This window comes from Lepidochelys kempii, chromosome 9 (assembly GCF_965140265.1).
Source record: "Lepidochelys kempii isolate rLepKem1 chromosome 9, rLepKem1.hap2, whole genome shotgun sequence".
NCBI classification, from domain to species: Eukaryota; Metazoa; Chordata; order Testudines; family Cheloniidae; genus Lepidochelys; species Lepidochelys kempii.
Window position 1 is genome coordinate 11,831,054 of NC_133264.1, and position 16,509 is coordinate 11,847,562.

Sequence of the window (16,509 nt, forward strand, 5' to 3'; positions counted from 1 at the left end):
TCAATGGAAATTTAGCTTGATCTAATGAACAAACTAGAACCATACAACACACACACTAGTTTCAGAGGGGTAGCCGTGTTAGTCTGTATCAGCAAAAACAATGAGTCCTTGTGGCACCTTAGAGACTAACAAATTTATTTTGGCATAAGCTTTTGTGGGCTTTAACCCACTTCATCAGATGCATGGAGTGAAAAAAAGTAGGCAGGTATAAATATATAGCACATGAAAAGATAGGAGTTGCCCTACCAAGTGGGGGGGTCAGTGCTAATGAAGCCAATTCAATTAGGGTGGATGTGGCCCATTCCCAACAGTTGACAAGAAGGGGTGAGTATCAGAGGGAAAATTATTTTTTGTCATGACCCAGCCACTCCCAGTCTTTATTCAGGCCTAATTTGATGGTGCCAAGTTTGCAAATTAATTCTGGTTCTGCAGTTTCTCGTTGAAGTCTGTTTTTGAAGTCTTTTTGTTGAACAATGGCCACTTTTAAGTCGGTTATTGAGTGTCCAGAGAGACTGAAGTGCTCCCCTAATGGTTTTTGAATGTCACAACTCTTGATGTCGGACTTGTGTCCATTTATTCTTTTGCATAGAATCTTTTCATGTGCTGTATATTTATACCTGCCTCCTTTTTTTCCCACTCCATGCATCTGATGAAGTGGGTTCTAGCCCACGAAAGCTTATGCCCAAATAAATTTGTCAGTCTCTAAGGTGCCAAAAGGACTCCTGGTTGTTTTCACACACATACACACACACAAAGAATTTTCCCATTATTTGGCCAGGATGGCTCCTTCTGCAGCAAGAGCAAGGCCCTTGTACACATTTAAGTGGAATGCATCAAGCTGCAGCCCTTTTTCTGGCTCCTCCAGGGCCTCCTGCTGAGGATCAGGCTGTATTCCCTCCACCCCCTTCTTCTCATATTTGCCCGCCCCATCTGTGGGCCCCATAAAGTTGCAAGACTTCTTCCTGGCACCAGCCATGATTGCTATCTGCCAGACATGGAGAAGGAAGCTCAACAGGGGTGCTCTGACTGCAGAGCCTGTTTTCGCTCCCTTGTTGCTTCAGGTCTCTAGGCAGAGTTCCTCTGGGCAGCATCCACCGACTCCTTTGAAGAGCTCTGGGACTGTCCAGGGTTCTTTGCTCAGTGTCTCCATCCAGAACCCCAAGGCTATTGGTTGAACCCAGAAAAGAAAGCTGAAAAGTAGCTAACAGAACATGAGTTCATTCTCTTTGACTTTTAAACACTAAGAAATCCAGATTTGTACCCAAATCTGTTTACAAAGGAGCATATTGTATCAAAACGGTGGGAAAAATGTGGAACTAACCACAGCCAGGGTTGTTAATCTACTGTTGTCTGTTTTTAAGAGATCTGCATTCTCATTTAGACAGTTCAAAATGTTTTTAAGCTCATTTGGACTGGTTTGGTCTAAGTTTCATAACAGAGTAGATGCTGAAAAACTAAGTAGGTTGGTTTCTAAAAGCAGACACAAGAGCGTTATTAACAGTAGTATCTAGCTCTTATATAATGCTTTTCATCAGTAGACGTCAAAGCACATTACAAATGAGGTAAGTATTATTACCCCAATTTTACAAGTAGGAAACGGAGGCACCATTACTTGCATGGTAGTAGCACCTAGGAGCCCCTGTTACAGACCAAGAGCCCAGTGCTATACATCATGCATAACTGAAAGGTGTTTCCTGCCCTGATTAGGCTTATCTAGTCAACAGACTGAGAATTCAGTTGCACTCTACCAACAGAAATAGAAGCACATCATTGTGGATGATGTATGCATTTTTATGTTTTAAAAATAAATACATTTTATAAAGCAAACAACACACTATGGACTTTGAATTTCATTTAATAAAATATGTTTTTTTTTCTTCCCTGTTGGAGAAGAGCCATTACCATCTTGTTAGCCACCAACCATTGCCATAAAGGTACATAAAAACACTACACATTAGTAGTGCATTAAGGAAATATCTAAAGCGGACTATTAACTCAGCAGTTGCGCTATTTATTGTTCAGGTCCTGTGGAAAGGCATAAGATTTAAACTGCGAAAGTTGATTGAATTTGTGAGTAACTTAGAAACAACACACAAGACACTTTTCAAAGATCAGTGACCTGAGTTCATCAGACTGAAGTACCACCCAGTGTAGCATCAGCCGGTGATGAGGTTTTATTTCTCTATTCGCCTATTATGCAGAAGGCAATATTTTCACACTGGCATTTTTTTTTTTAAGTTAGGTCGTAAACTCTTCAGAGCAGGGACTGGGTCTGTGTTTGCACAACAGAGTCCGATGCCGACTGAAAGCTCTGGGCACCATGGCGTTAATACCGGCACCACAGGAGCAGTCATCAGAAAATCAAGCAGCATGGCGTGGTGACAAGAAAAAAACAGCGTTATTAGGAGCACTCAAAATTAGCGACCAATTAAGCCCCAGTTTCTTCATTTCCTAGCGCAGGAGCCGGACACATTTCCTAGCCCCTGAGCGAGGAGGCAGATCGATCCCACCCTGTGGGTTTAGCGGTGGGGTGGGGGACAGGGCAGCAGCCCTGCCTCGCCCCGGGGACGCTGCGGCGGCTCCCGCATGGCTCGGGGTGCCTTTCCCCCCGCCCAGCCCCTCTCCCCCGGTGACTCACCTCTCGCTCCCCGGTGCCGTCGGTTCCAGCGCCGAGGCGGGGCCAACTCGGAGGGGGGCGGGAGAGGCAGCCCCGCACCGGGGGAGGCGGCGGCCACGACCGGGAGCCGAGGGGGGGGGGACAAACAACTCGGCCCCCCGCCCTGAAGCTCCCCCGCCCGGAGCCTCCGCCTCCCCGACGGGCAGCGCCCAGCGGGACCCGCACCCCCGCCGCCCCTTCAAGCCACCAAAGCCCGTCCTCGGGTCTCCGGGGCCCGGTGCGCCCTCAGAGCAGCGGACAGCGAGCCGCCGGCCCCCGCGCTTCCCCGGGCTCGCCGAGCCCCTCAGCCCCTAGGAGAGCCGCTTCCCCTCACAGGGAATAACAGGAAGGGAGCGGGGGTGACCCCGGGCGCGCACGGACTCACCGGAAGTGATTAGAAAGAGAGGGGGGGAGGGGAGGAGCGAGCGAGACAGGAACGTTCAGTGCGCATGCGCGGAAGGGGCAGGGGGTTGGTGCTGCGGGTCTTCTCCCCCCCCTCCCGCTGGTCTCCAGTCAAGGGGCGGGCACGCACCTGGAGGATACAAAACACTCCCCTTGCATTGACTTGGTGCCCGCATCTTCTTTGTCTAAATCAGTGGCTCTCAAACTTATTTACTAGCGACCCCTTTCACATAACAAGCCTCTGAGTGCGACCCCCCCCTTTATAAATTAAAAAAAACACTTTTTTACATATTTAACACCATTACAAATGCGGGCGGCAAAGCGAGATTTGGGGTGGAGGTTGACAGCTCAGGACCCCCCTCTGTAATAACCTTGCGACTCCCTGAGGGGTCCCGATCCCCAGTTTGAGAATCCCGGTCTAAATCCTGGCGGGAGGGCATCAACACGGTACACAAAGTAAAAAATACAGTCAGGCCTCACTGCATCATCAGCCCTCCCAGTGATCTCATAGCCTGATGATACCATGGTCAGCAGAGGAAATGGGATTTGCTCACATGGCTGTGCTGTAGATGGACATCATAGCTGGGAGGGGCTTCGCCCCTGCTGACTCTGTCATAGTGAATGCCACATTTGTATGCATTTGCCACATGATAAACTGATTGATCTGACAGGTCTTTTTAGCCTCTGATCTATGTGATAGAATCTTCACTATCTCTGAGATGTATAGTCCTGGCCACTTCAAAGTAGTGGTGACCTCATCACCATTTGCTATCTTACCTGAAGCAAATACTCACCAGCAACCATACACCACACAAGAAAAACCTATCCTTGCAACAAAACCCGTTGCCAACTGTGTCCACATATCTATTCAAGGGACACCATTATAGGACCTAATCACATCAGCCACACCATAAGAGGCTCATTCACCTGCACATCTACCAATGTGATACATGCCATCATGTGCCAACAATGCCCCTCTGCCATGTACATTGGCCAAACCGGACAATCTCAACGCAAAAGAATAAATGGACACAAATCAGACATCAAGAATTATAACATTTCCAAAACCAGTCGGAGAACACTTTAGCCTCCCTGGTCACTCAATTTCAGACCTAAAAGTCGCAATACTCCAACAAAAAAACTTCAAAAACAGACTCCAATTAGAAACTGCAGAATTGGAATTAATTTGCAAACTGGACACCATTAAATTAGGCTTGAATAAAGACTGGGAGTGCATGGGTCATTACACAAAGTAAAAACTATGCTAATTTCCCCCCTACTGTTACTCACACCTTCTTGTCAATTGTTTGAAATGGGTCATCCTGATTATTACTACAAAAGTTTTTTTTCCCTCCTGCTGATAATAGCCCACCTTAATTGATTGGTCTCATTACAGTTGGTACGGCAACACCCATTTTTTAATGTTCTCTGTGTATACATATCTTCCTACTGTATTTTCCACTGCATGCATCTGATGAAGTGGGTTTTAGCCCACGAAAGCTTATGCCCAAATAAATTTGTTCGTCTTTAAGGTGCCATAAGTACTCTTCATTTTTTTTGCTGATACAGACTAACATGGCTACCACTGTGAAACCTGTCATTTGCTATCTTGTTCATTTATAAAACGTTTGTGGTAAAATCACAAGGTCCTCACTGCTTAAAAGTCATCTCTCTCTCTTTAGTAATTTATAACATTTCACTTGTATTTTGCGTTTTGATTTATTAACTAACAAAAACTGTGTGTACTTTGCTAAGAATGTTGTCAACCCAAGTATCTTTTCTGCACTTGGAAAGAAATGCTTTGAAATTGTTTTGATATTTTGAAGTTTCTTCTTCTTTTGTGGTTCTGATTGCTTGCTGCCATCTAGTGCAATCAAGTGTGGAAGTATAACATTGTATAAGTATAATGTTGTATAAGGGGACATGCTGGATACATTATATATGAGAGGGCATGCTAAAACATGTTACAAAGTATCTGAGGGAGCACACGTAGGGACAGTTAGCTTTTGAATGGAGAAGCAATTAAGATAGAGCCAGCACCTCTAAGAAACAGGCATCAGAATGGAAGGTGTGAAGGGCAATTAGTTAACTGGAAGCTGTTAAAGGAGATTGTTAAGGGTGGCAGGTAATTGAAGATACGTGACTGGTCTCAGGGATCTCGAAGGGTGGTGACTAAAATCTTTTTCTTCTTTTGTCTGTAACTTCTCTGTAACTTGTTCTCCAAAAAACTGTATAAATTAAAAGACACAAGCCCCACTCGGGGGGCTCACTTCTAAATGTATTAGCTTTGCTAATAAAACAGAGTGGTCTGATAAATTGTGAGTCTGAGTCAAACTTTGACAATTGCTTATACTGTATGATATTTATTTTTGTCATGATATTATAGACATTTATATTTTCAGTGTGAACTTTAGAAGAAATGGTACTGGGAGAATGAAAACCAGAAGGAACAAAATAGATTAACGATGATTAAGGCTACATTTTAGTGATGGGTATTTTTAGTAAAAGACAAGGACAGTAAACAAAAATTCATGGCCTGTGACCTGTCCATGACTTTTACTATATACCCCTGACTAAAACTTAATTATATAATTAATAAATAATAATAATAATAATTATATAATAATGTAATAACATAATATAATAACATTTAACATTCCTGTGGTGGGAAGAACAACCTCAACAGCCCAACACTGTGGCATTTAATTTCAGAAAGGGGAACTATGCAAAAATGAGGAGGTTAGTTAAACAGAAATTAAAAGATACAGTGACGAGAGTGAAATCCCTGCAAGCTGCATGGACGCTTTTCAAAGACACCATAATAGAGGCTCAACTTAAATGTATAACCAAATTAAAAAACACAGTAAACAAACTAAAAAAGAGCCACCGTGGCTTAACAACCATGTAAAAGAAGCAGTGAGAGATAAAAACACATCTTTTAAAAAGTGTAAGTCAAATCCTAGTGAGCTAAATAAAAAGGAGCATAAACACTGCCAAATTAAATGTAAAAATGTAATAAGAAAAGCCAAAAAGGAGTTTGAAGAACAGCTAGTCAAAAACTCAAAAGGAAATAACAAAATGTTTTTTAAGAACATCAGAAGCAGGAAGCTTGCTAAATAACCAGTGGCGCCCCGGATGATCAAGATACAAAAGGAGCACTTAAACACGATAAAGTCATCACAGAGAAACTAAATGAATCCTTTGCTTCAGTCTTCACAGTGGAGGATGTTAGGGAGATTCCCAAACCTGAGCCATCTTTTATCAGTGACAAATCTGAGGAATTGTCACAGATTGAAGTGTCACTAGAGGAGGTTTTGGAATTAATTGAGAAACTTAACAGTAACAAGTCACCGGGACCAGATGGCATTCACCCAAGAGTTCTGAAAGAACTCAAATGTGAAATTGCGGAATTATTAACTATGGTTTGTAACCTGTCCTTTAAATCAACTACTGTACCCAATGATTGGAAGATAGCTAATGTAACACCAATATTTAAGAAGGGCTCTAGAGGTGATCCTGGCAATTACAGACTGGTAAGTCTAACGTCAGTACCTGGCAAATTAGTTGAAACCATAGTAAAGAATAAAATTGTCAGACACAGAAGAACATAAATTGTTGCTCAAAAGTCAACATGGTTTCTGTAAAGGGAGATCATGTCTTATTAATCTATTAGAGTTCTTTGAGGGGGTCAACAAACATGTGGACAATGGGGATCCAGTGGACATAGTGTACTTTGATTTCCAAAAAGCTTTTGACAAGGTCCCTCACCAAAGGGTCTTATGTAAATTAAGTTGTCATGGTATAAGAGGGAAGATCCTTTCATGGATTGAGAACTGGTTAAAAGGCAGGGAACAAAGGGTAAATTTTCAGAATGGAGAGGGGTAACTAGTGGTGTTCCCCAAGGGTCAGTCCTAGGACCAATCCTGTTCAATTTATTCATAAATGATCTGGAGAAAGAGGTAAACGGTGAGGTGGCAAAGTTTGCCGATGATAATTTTATTAAGATGATGTTGAAGTAAAAAGAAAACGGTACAGAGTTTAAGCATAGAAGTTTCTGGTAATCAGGGAATAAGATTATCAAGGGGTACGAAATTCGGTTTAGGAGCGAGTGGCGTAAGGAATACATAATCTGCAATCTCCCCAGTTGGGGGTAAAAGTTTAACAGGTCAAAGTACGGGTCAAAGTATTGAGATATGGGGGTGTGTTGTTCATATGATGGCTATGTTCAGGTGTAGAGTATAATGAGTGGATACGGTGATGAGGATGGATTTACCCTCATTTGGTGGGATTTAATGTTCAGTGAGTTTATGGTTCCAGTTCATATGGTCCAATGGAAAAAGTCTCTCAGTCCCTTTCCCATAGTTGATGCATGATGTCGTACCAGCTCACACCTCCTGGTACTGTTGGTGGCCGGTGATATGTTCGATGTAGATGTCCCTTGACCATCGGATGGTGTCCGAGACCAGGAGGCACTGCATGAGCCGTGCATAGCGTCGACCGATCCCACAGGTCTGTAGCACACGCTCGTTGCAGGGGTCCCAAGCGCCCAGGGCTTCAACGATCAGGGCATCCATCTGCACCTCGTAGCCCTTCTCTCTCAGGGTGTCGGCCAGGGGGGCGTATTTTTCCAGCTTGTGAGCTCGGGCTTCATGGAAGGCCGGGGTCCTGTTCTCAAAGGAGACTGTGACGTCGACGAGGATGATCTTTTTCTGGGCCTCACCGGTGACTACCACGTCAGGTCGCAACTGGCTGTCAGTGCCGGGGATGGCGCAGTTCACGGCGACCTTCCCCAGGCACGGTGCGATGGCTTTCACCAGGCTGTTCTGGATGGCGTTGTGGCGCAGCTGCCAGGCTCTGGAGTGGGGCTTGCAGCTGCACAGGATGTGGGGCAGGGTCTCGTTGGAGTAGCCACACTTCCTGCAACGCTTGTCTCGGTTCCCATGGCGGACAGCTCCGTTGAGTGGGATGCAGTTGAGCTGGGCATGGTGGATGAACCGCCAGTCGGCAAAACGGGTGAAGCCACCCCTGGCGAGGAAGTGGTTGTTGGCGTCCCACTTGCTGGTCAGTTAGAAGGCTTTACCCTGGTCTGGTTTATGCTTCAGGGTTTCCATGTACAGTGAGTGGATGGCTGCCTTCAGGGTCCTCTCCAGCATGCCCCTGGCGCTCAGGGTGATGATGGTGTTGTCCTCAGACCTGATCTGCAGCACCAGGATTCCCAGCTCCTGGTGCTCCTTGCGCCACTCCCAGCGGCAGCCGATGCGCTTCCCCAGGCGACACGTGGCATTGCGAGCACAGAACCACAGAAGCGATGTCATGCCCGTCCCGTCCGAATTCGCCATCCAGGGAACCGCTCAGGAAGGTGGCGGTGTCTTGGTTGGAGGGGGTTCTGCCGATCTACTTCTTTGTTGCATCATGGAGGGCGTTTGCTGCGATGTCCTTACCATGGAGTCGGGACATGTCAACAGGCGGAAGGCGTGGGTGATCACCGCGATGTCACAGAGGTCACCCATGCGGGGGACATTGGCACCGTCATGCCTGTTGGTGATGTAGACCAGCTCGTTGCTGGCTCTCTGACGAAGGAACAGCCACTTCTTCACCAGCTGCTGGACGATCTTGTCTGCCTTGTTGAGGGGTACCTTCGCCACGGCGGACCCCCTTAGGATGAACGAGATGCGGGGGATCAGGAAGGTGTTCAGGGCGTTTATCTGCTGCCATGGTGCTAGCAGGGAGGCATCGATCTTGGTGGCATCCTGCAAGATCTCCTGGATGGTGTCCTCGGGTGTCTGCCGGACATGGAAATCCGTCGGCATGCCAAGGTTCTGGTATGCATGCCCCTCTGCCAGGGGGATGACGGACTCGCCCTGAAACTGGAACTCTGTCGTCTGCACCGAGTCCCTTTTGCTGCCATCGATGTGGAGGGTTGCGCACTTCTTTGCATTGAAGCGGAGCCCCATCCAATTGGCAGCTTGACTGGTGGCATCTAGCATACATTGGAGGTTCTCTGGGTCGTCTGCGGTCAGGACCAGGTCATCCGCGTAAGCCAGGATGCTCACTCTCTCACCGTGGAGGTTGAAGCCATCTGTGCCATTGGAGATCGCTCACAGCAACGGCTCCATGGTGAGGTTACAGATGATGGGGCTGAGGGGACAGCCCTGCTTAACTCCGCTCCGGATCAGGATCGCGGCGGTCTCCCCTTCGACCAAGCAAATGGTGGTGCTGCATCCCTCGTATACCTCTCGGATCACACAAAGGAAGTTCTCTGGCATCCCAAACTCCTGGAGCATGGCAAAGATGTGGTGGTGGGGCATGGACCCAAAGGCATTAGCCAGGTCGAGCCACACTACCATGCACTGCCTCCGCGCCCTTCTGGCCATTTTGATGGTGGTTTGGAGGACAAAGTTGTGTTCATAGCAGCCCTCGCAGGACATGAAGCCTTTCTGGATGGAGCTGATGGCTCCCCCGCTCACCGACCACTCCGTGATCCTTGACGCCAGGCAGCTGGCATAGAGCTTGTACACCGTGGAGCAGAGGGAGATGGGCCTCCAGTTGCTGGGGTCATCCTGCTCACCCTTCTTGTACACCAGTACCGTCATAGCCTTCTTCTAGGAGTTGGGAGTCCGGCAGAATCGCTTTCACTGGTTGAAGAGTGTGGCGAGGACCAGGCAGCCGGGATCTCGCTTTTTCAGGAGGCTGTAGGGGACGCCGTCTTTCCCAGGAGCTGTGTTTTTTGTTTTTGAGAGTCTGGCCATCACTTTCTTGGGCGTATAGTCAGTTTCCAGGACACCTGCTTTGTTGACATGGGGCAGGGGGCGGAGGCACTCTGGGTGCTGCGCGTCATTCCAGGCTATGCGGTCGAATACATCCTTGAAGTAGCTGTAGAGATACTCAGATGGGATCATGCAGTAGGGCGAGGGCCCGTCTAGGATCTCCCTCATGGCCTTAAAGCTGTTTGCCCGGTACAGCTTTTGGATCCTTGAAGCCGCTGCTGGATCGTAGCGGCGGCTGGCGGCTCTACTTCTGGCTCCCCTGGTGGTGGTGGTGTGGTTTGGAGCAGGCGTTCTGTGGGCAGGCGGGGCGTTCTCCTGGTTCGAACTTCTCCTGGGAGCGATTTCCGCAGAGCGATTTTCCGTAGTTCTTGGGTGAGCCTGTCTACGAGGAGGTTGAAGTCGTCAAAGGAAGCTGCCGCTTGTAGCTCCTCAGTCCAGGCAGTCTGCCACGGAGTGGCAGCCCTCCCCATCAGCTGCTGGCCCTCGTGGTCCTCGACCTCGTCTGGTGCAGGCTCAAAGCCTGAGTGGTCAGCTTGCCATCTATCTCGTGGGTCAGAATTCCCTTTGGTTGGGTGCTGGGGTGGAATCTCTGGCGGGATGCTGGCGTTGCTAGTGGTCGGAGAGACGCGGTCTGGCTCGGGGGTTGCTGGGACACCACTGGTCCTTCTATAAGTGGCTGCTGCCTGGGCGGTTGCTGCTGGAGCGTGAGATCTGCCGTAGGCAGTGTCCCGCAGAATGGACTTGGGGGCTGTGCTGGGCCATCTGGCAATGAAGGCCGGGTGCTTTGCTGCGGCTGCGGGGCTGGTTCCTCCAGTAACGTCTGGAGTTTGTAGGGCGATCTGGGGCACGGTGCTGGCTCCTCCGGCGACAGGATCTCGAGCAGCTATGTGCGGGTGGCGCTGATCCTTTTGGGGACGGGGACATGCCGGACAGGTGACAAGGTAGCACTGAGTCGTCTCAGTATGGAGATTTGCTTGGCGACATGAGAGGGTGAGACAGGCATCCTGCTGGCGAGGACCTGGGTGATGTTCCCCAAGGCAGCAGGTACCTTCTTGATCGCAGCATCCTGTTCCGCTGGCCTGGCGATGGGGACAGGCTTCTTGACGGCAGCTTGCAAGGTCGCTTTTCTTTGTTGAGGCTCAGGAGCAGCGGGCCAGCATGCAGCAGGAGAGCTGGGAGCCAGGGCAGGAGACTGTGTTGTTCCCTTGAGGCGTTTTCTGCAGGCAACTTGGCGCGTCTTGCATTGTTTCTGCGGCTTGAAGGGCAGGCTGCAGAGGGTACAGCTGAAGGCGACCGCTTGCTGTGGTATCTCTTCAGGTGCCTGGTGACACCACCGAGGAGGTGGAAGCTTCGGGGCGGAGAGCAGATGGGGCAGATGAGCACGTCTGCAGCAAGGGGGTACTGCAGGTAGATGGTGTCTTCATTACCTTGCAGCGGGGGAGTTCCAGCAGCATCAACGGTACCGCTGGCTGGTTCATCCTGGTGTGGGCAGGTGGGCTCGAGAGGTCCGGCTGGGCGGGCATCCGGCAAGGTCCTGGGATCCCTCTGGGTGGTTTCTGAGGCTGGGCAGGCATCCGGCGAGGTGCTGGTGACCCTCTGGGTGGTCTCTGGAGAGATGCTGGTCCCGTCTATGGAGATTCCTCTCTTGATGGTGTGTAGAGCAGCGAGAGCACCACTAGCGTCAGGGACCTGGGCAGCTGCAGGGGTGGGAGGTTGTCGCCTCAGAGCATCTTGCAGCTGTAGAGTTGGGGGGCTCTCCATTGGCGGCTGGTGTTGCTGGAGAGCGGGGGGCTCTCTGTCGGCAGCTGCTGTAAGGCAGGGGGGCCGTCCCTCGGCGGCTGGTGCTGCTGGGGAGCGGAAGGGGATGTTCCTTCTGGTTGTGATGTCCCGACAGGCCGGCCTCAGGATGCAGGATCTTCCTGGAACAGCATCTCGGAGGGGGTCCTTTGAGCAGCCATCGTTCTTCCCTTTCGTGCTGCTGGTCTGCAATGTCCTGGAGGCACCTAGCAGCAGAGTTTTGGTGTGTGTTCGGGGGCCAATGGGAGCCAGCGCTCTGGGCGGAAGCAACATGCAGAGCTGCCTGGCCGCACCTCCGCCTAGCAGCTGAGCGAGGGGGATGTCGCCAGTTCCGTGGAGCACCCCAGGTAAGCACCGCCCAGAGCCCGCCTCACCCCAACCTGTGCCCCAACTCCCCTGCCCCCTCCTACACCCAAATTCTGCTGCTGCCCCTTAGCCAGGTGTGCCGGCCGCTGCAGAAATCATGGAGCTCATTGAAAGTCACGGAATCCATGACCTGCGGGACCAACTCTCAGCCTTAATGATGATTTACACGGAATACCGTTGTTTTGTTTTATACAGCATGCTATCCCAGTGAAGTCAAACAATCATTCGGTTACTGAAGTCACACGGTATGTTTTAATTCATGACAGACTTTGGCCCATGATGTAATTAGGATCCCCAGTCCACCACTGTCAGAGCTTCAATAGTGGCTGTAGCATGCACAGAATTCAATTGTTTTTACAATCTCAGAATAGGTTAGACCACACAGTGGTAAAAAATACCCTGAGTCTTGTCAACAGTGTAATCTCCCTGGTTGCTACCACCAATGGTGAATCATGAAAGAAACACTGCATAGCTAAGGTTGATATCTCATTCGGGGCTTTCAAGCTAAATACGTTACAGAAAAAAAATGGTTCTCAGTGCTGTGATTCTGTAGGTAGCCACTGAGTGAGAAGTTCTTCCTGTCCACTTGGTGGTGGATGCACTTATGGATTCCCACTGAAGGAGCCTGTACTCCAAGGTTTCCTCCCCTGGACAGGGCTCAGTTTTCTTCTTGATTTACATCAAGAAGAACTCCACTGAAGTCAGTGGAGTTGACAGATGTATGCCAGTGTAAATGAGAGTAGAATCATTCCCCACATTAAAATGACCATTCGCCTCAATAGCAAGCAGAGTCAGGGTAAGTAAGGAGTGGAAGGATACCTACTAAAATTGATCCACTAGTTGCTACTCGGGCCTGCAAATCCTCCTTGCCCACAGAGGACAACATTTCTTTGAGGCACTATTTATAAGAACATTTATGAAGAATTAATAAAGACTTTTGAATTTTCTGCCTGATGAATGACTGTTGCTATTTCCTGCCTCTGCCCAAGCAGAGTCTTGCTCAAGTGAGTCATAGAATCATAGGAAGGTCAATTACTTATTGTTATTATTTTTCACTTTTGTATCACTTTTGAGAATCCAGATATTGTACTATTGGATTTCCTCCAAGACCGTTTCCATTTGGCTTCTCCACAATACCTTGTCCAGTTATGGAAGAACACTTCACCCAATTCTCTGGGATCCAAAAAACTCAGTGGGACTCCAGATTTCATCACTCAGCTTCCTTTATTTGGCATTCAGCAAAGCTACGCTGAATTGATCAGACTCAAGCACAGGGCGTGAGCATAGGATGTACCACACATCCAAAGTTACACAGAAACCCTCTCCCTTCATATTCTCATTACATTTACTGTACATTACATCACACATTTTTGGATTGGCTCGGTCACTTTGCAGGAACCAATCCTTGTGCAGCATGCTCTGTCCATGGTCGACATTTTCCTCCCTAGTACATAGTTTCCTGGGAGTTCTCCTTCTTATCTTAGCTGACTCAGACACGGTTTTTTTCAACCTCCTGCAGAAGGTGCACCATCACCCACAGTGCCATCTAGTGGTTACACAGGGGTAGGCAAGACACTATCCCATTATAACCGGGGTGGCCAACCTGTGGCTCCGGAGCCACATGCAGCTCTTCAGACATTAATATACAGCTCCTTGTACAGGCACCGACTCCGGGGCTGGAGCTACAGGCGCCAACTTTCCAGTGTGCCGGGGGCTGCTCACTGCTCAACCCCTGGCTCTGCCACAGGCTCTGCCCCCACTCCACCCCTTCCAGCACCCTCCCCTGAGCCTGCTGTGCCCTCGCTCCTCCCCAGAGCCTCCTGCACACCACAAAACGGCTGATTGGGAGGTGTGGGGAGGGAGGGGGAGGCGCTGATCGGTGGGGCTGCTGGTGAGGGGGAGGCGCTGGGAGCAGATGGGGGGCAACTGACTTATTACTCTGCCTCTTTGGCAATGTACATTGGTAAATTCTGGCTCCATCTCACGATCAGGTTGGCCACCCCTGCATTAGAAATTCAGTCCTGCCCTTTCGTGTCCTCCGCCCAAAGGTTCTCTAGTCCTCCTCTCCTGCACAGGTGTAGCAGGGGCTGGGTCTTTGAGTAGTCAAGGCTTATTCCAACAGGCCTCTTGACTTAGCTGAAGGCTCTTGGTGTTGCACTGTTTTCTGGGAGCGGATAGGGGAGCCCAGCCCCACTCTCTCCACTGAGCTCTGGTTCAGGACCCCACAGTGGGTGGCTACACTTAGACCCTTGGGGTGCTAAGTCACCACCCTCCCTGGGCCACTTCCTACCTCCATCTCTTTCAATTGCATAGGTTAAGCCACTTCTCTCAAGTCTCTGACCTGCAATGCTCAGTCACTTAATCATAGGGCGAGGAGGAACTGCAAGGGTCATCTCACATAAGCTCTGCCAAGATGCAGGATTTGTTGTGTCTTTTCTCTCTTTTGTAGGTTCTTCACTAGTCTGTGTAGTTAGGCCTCAGGCAAGGAGCTCCTGAGCAGTACTTTCCCCTCAGAGTTCAGAGCAGCCATCTGCTCCATTTGAATACCCGCCTCCGAATGAGTTGCTCTGTTCCTCCTTTAAAGCCCTGCCTCCAACTTGTGCCAGCCCTGCAGGTGTGGCTGGGTGGGACGCCTGGGCCCAGAGCTGCTCTTTACTCCTTTCTCTCCAGCATAAAATTTGTAAACCCCATCACACCTCCCTAATTCTATCTTCCAAGAAATGAGGCATCCCACCAGGTGTTAATTTCTCATGTCAGGCCAGGCCTCAGCTACGCTAGGCACAATTCATCAAACATCGAAGGAGGTGATCCCTGCCCTGACAGGTGTCTAATTCAACATTATTGTCAATTATTATTTTGTCACACGTCTAACAATATTTGGAGTTTTTCTTATAGCTCTAGCTGCTGGAATCCAGCAATTTCATGAGCATCTCATCTTTAATTTTAAAAACAGAACGTTTCTAGCCTTAATGGTTGCCAAGAAAACTTGAAAATATGAAGCGAGTGCACCCTGAATGCCAAGAAACCAGCAGACAAAGAATCCAAATCGTATTAGTTAAAAAACCCTCATCTTTTAAAGCCAATCTCAAGACTTTTGAATGCCTGGGGTTGGCAATACTGTCAACAAGATACAAGAAGTGAGGGACATAAACTGACAAGAGTAGGATGAAGCTGACAGAAAAATATCACATGGTAATGCATAAGGTATGTAAGTTTACATCTTGATGAGTCACTTCTTTTTGTTGTTGTTGATACCTTTCCTCCTCTTCACAAGCAAGCTAGTAGAAGCAAGGTTTTAAGTGAGGTTTGAATAGTGGTGATAGAGATAACTCCCATCAAAGAATTTTTTTTCTCTCCTTGGTAAAGGTCTTTCCTCAGTGCTCGATAGTTAGGTGTTTTATAAACACTGTGATCAGTGTGCTACAAGATGAATTCCATCAAGAAGGCACGCACAATCTCTACAATTGCCAAATGAGTTCCAGCCACGGTTACATGGATAGCACAAATTCTAACCTCCCTCCTGCCCCCAAATGAATACTTCTTTTCCGTTGCCTCGAAGACCTCAGAAATGAGAGGAAATCTATTCCCCTATTCACACTAAAAATCCATTGGAGCTGTGGGTCCTGTCCTCAGACAGAAGTCTTTGCTTTGTCATCGCCAAAGGCTCTGAGGGAAATTAGGCCATCTTAGCTCTGAAGTGGTTTGGGTATGGTGGATAAGTATATTTCTACACTGACAAAATATTCATAATTTCTATTGTTGGAAAAAAGGAGGAACAACTGTAAAACAGATGCAATTACCAGTTCAGCATCACAACTGAGGATCTGAATGAACAGGTAAGTAAAAAGAATCAGTGTCAATTTAGAATAAGAGTTAGTAAAGAAAGAGAAGCTGAGTGTAATGTTTTAATAATAAATAATAATAATAATATTTCTGGCAAGCACATCCAAAAAACAGAGTGTAAAGTGATCAGCTACTGGAGTTGGAGAGAAATTTTCCCTTATGGCATAGTATTGCACAATTAGGTGTACTATAGGTATTTTATTCCTTCCTCTGAAGCAATGTAGCATTAGAGACAGCTGAGTGCACTAGATGGACTATTGGCCTGTTTCGCTATGTTCCTATAATTAACAGGAATTAAAAAAAACTGTTCAATGACTGATAATTTAATTTTGCCTTTAGCTATCTGAAGCTCTGATAGAAGAAGATAAGATAAAAAGGAAGACATCTGTTAGATAGATAAGCCAATATCTAACTAGGCAAATAATCCAAAGAAAAACAGAAGACTAATCAAGAGAAACTGAGATGTGAGTTGGAGAACTGCAAGCACAAGGGCAGTAGAAGACATGGTAGGAAAAGTTACTGGGAAGTTTTTCTATGTAAGGAAACAAGAAGCGGATAAGGGATAATGGCAAGGGCAATGATTGAATAGGTGCATATGTACTCTGTGAACTAAGAATAGATTAGTTTTAACAGCGGTTGTACAAGAAACAATATGGGGACAGATCCTCAACTGGTGGA

The 16,509-nt window shown here is 48.1% G+C and overlaps 1 protein-coding gene across 6 annotated transcripts in view; it reads right to left on the reverse strand.

Moving 5' to 3' along the window:
* PIK3CA (phosphatidylinositol-4,5-bisphosphate 3-kinase catalytic subunit alpha) overlaps window positions 1-3,035 on the reverse strand; it is a 78,964-nt gene extending 75,929 nt beyond the window's left edge. For all 6 annotated transcript variants that reach the window (XR_012160722.1, XM_073359317.1, XM_073359312.1 and 3 more), the window contains exon 1: window positions 2,639-3,035. The gene's annotated coding sequence lies outside the window, so the exon portion shown is untranslated. The remainder of the gene's footprint in view (window positions 1-2,638) is intronic.
* Between the last annotated feature and the right edge of the window lie 13,474 nt (window positions 3,036-16,509).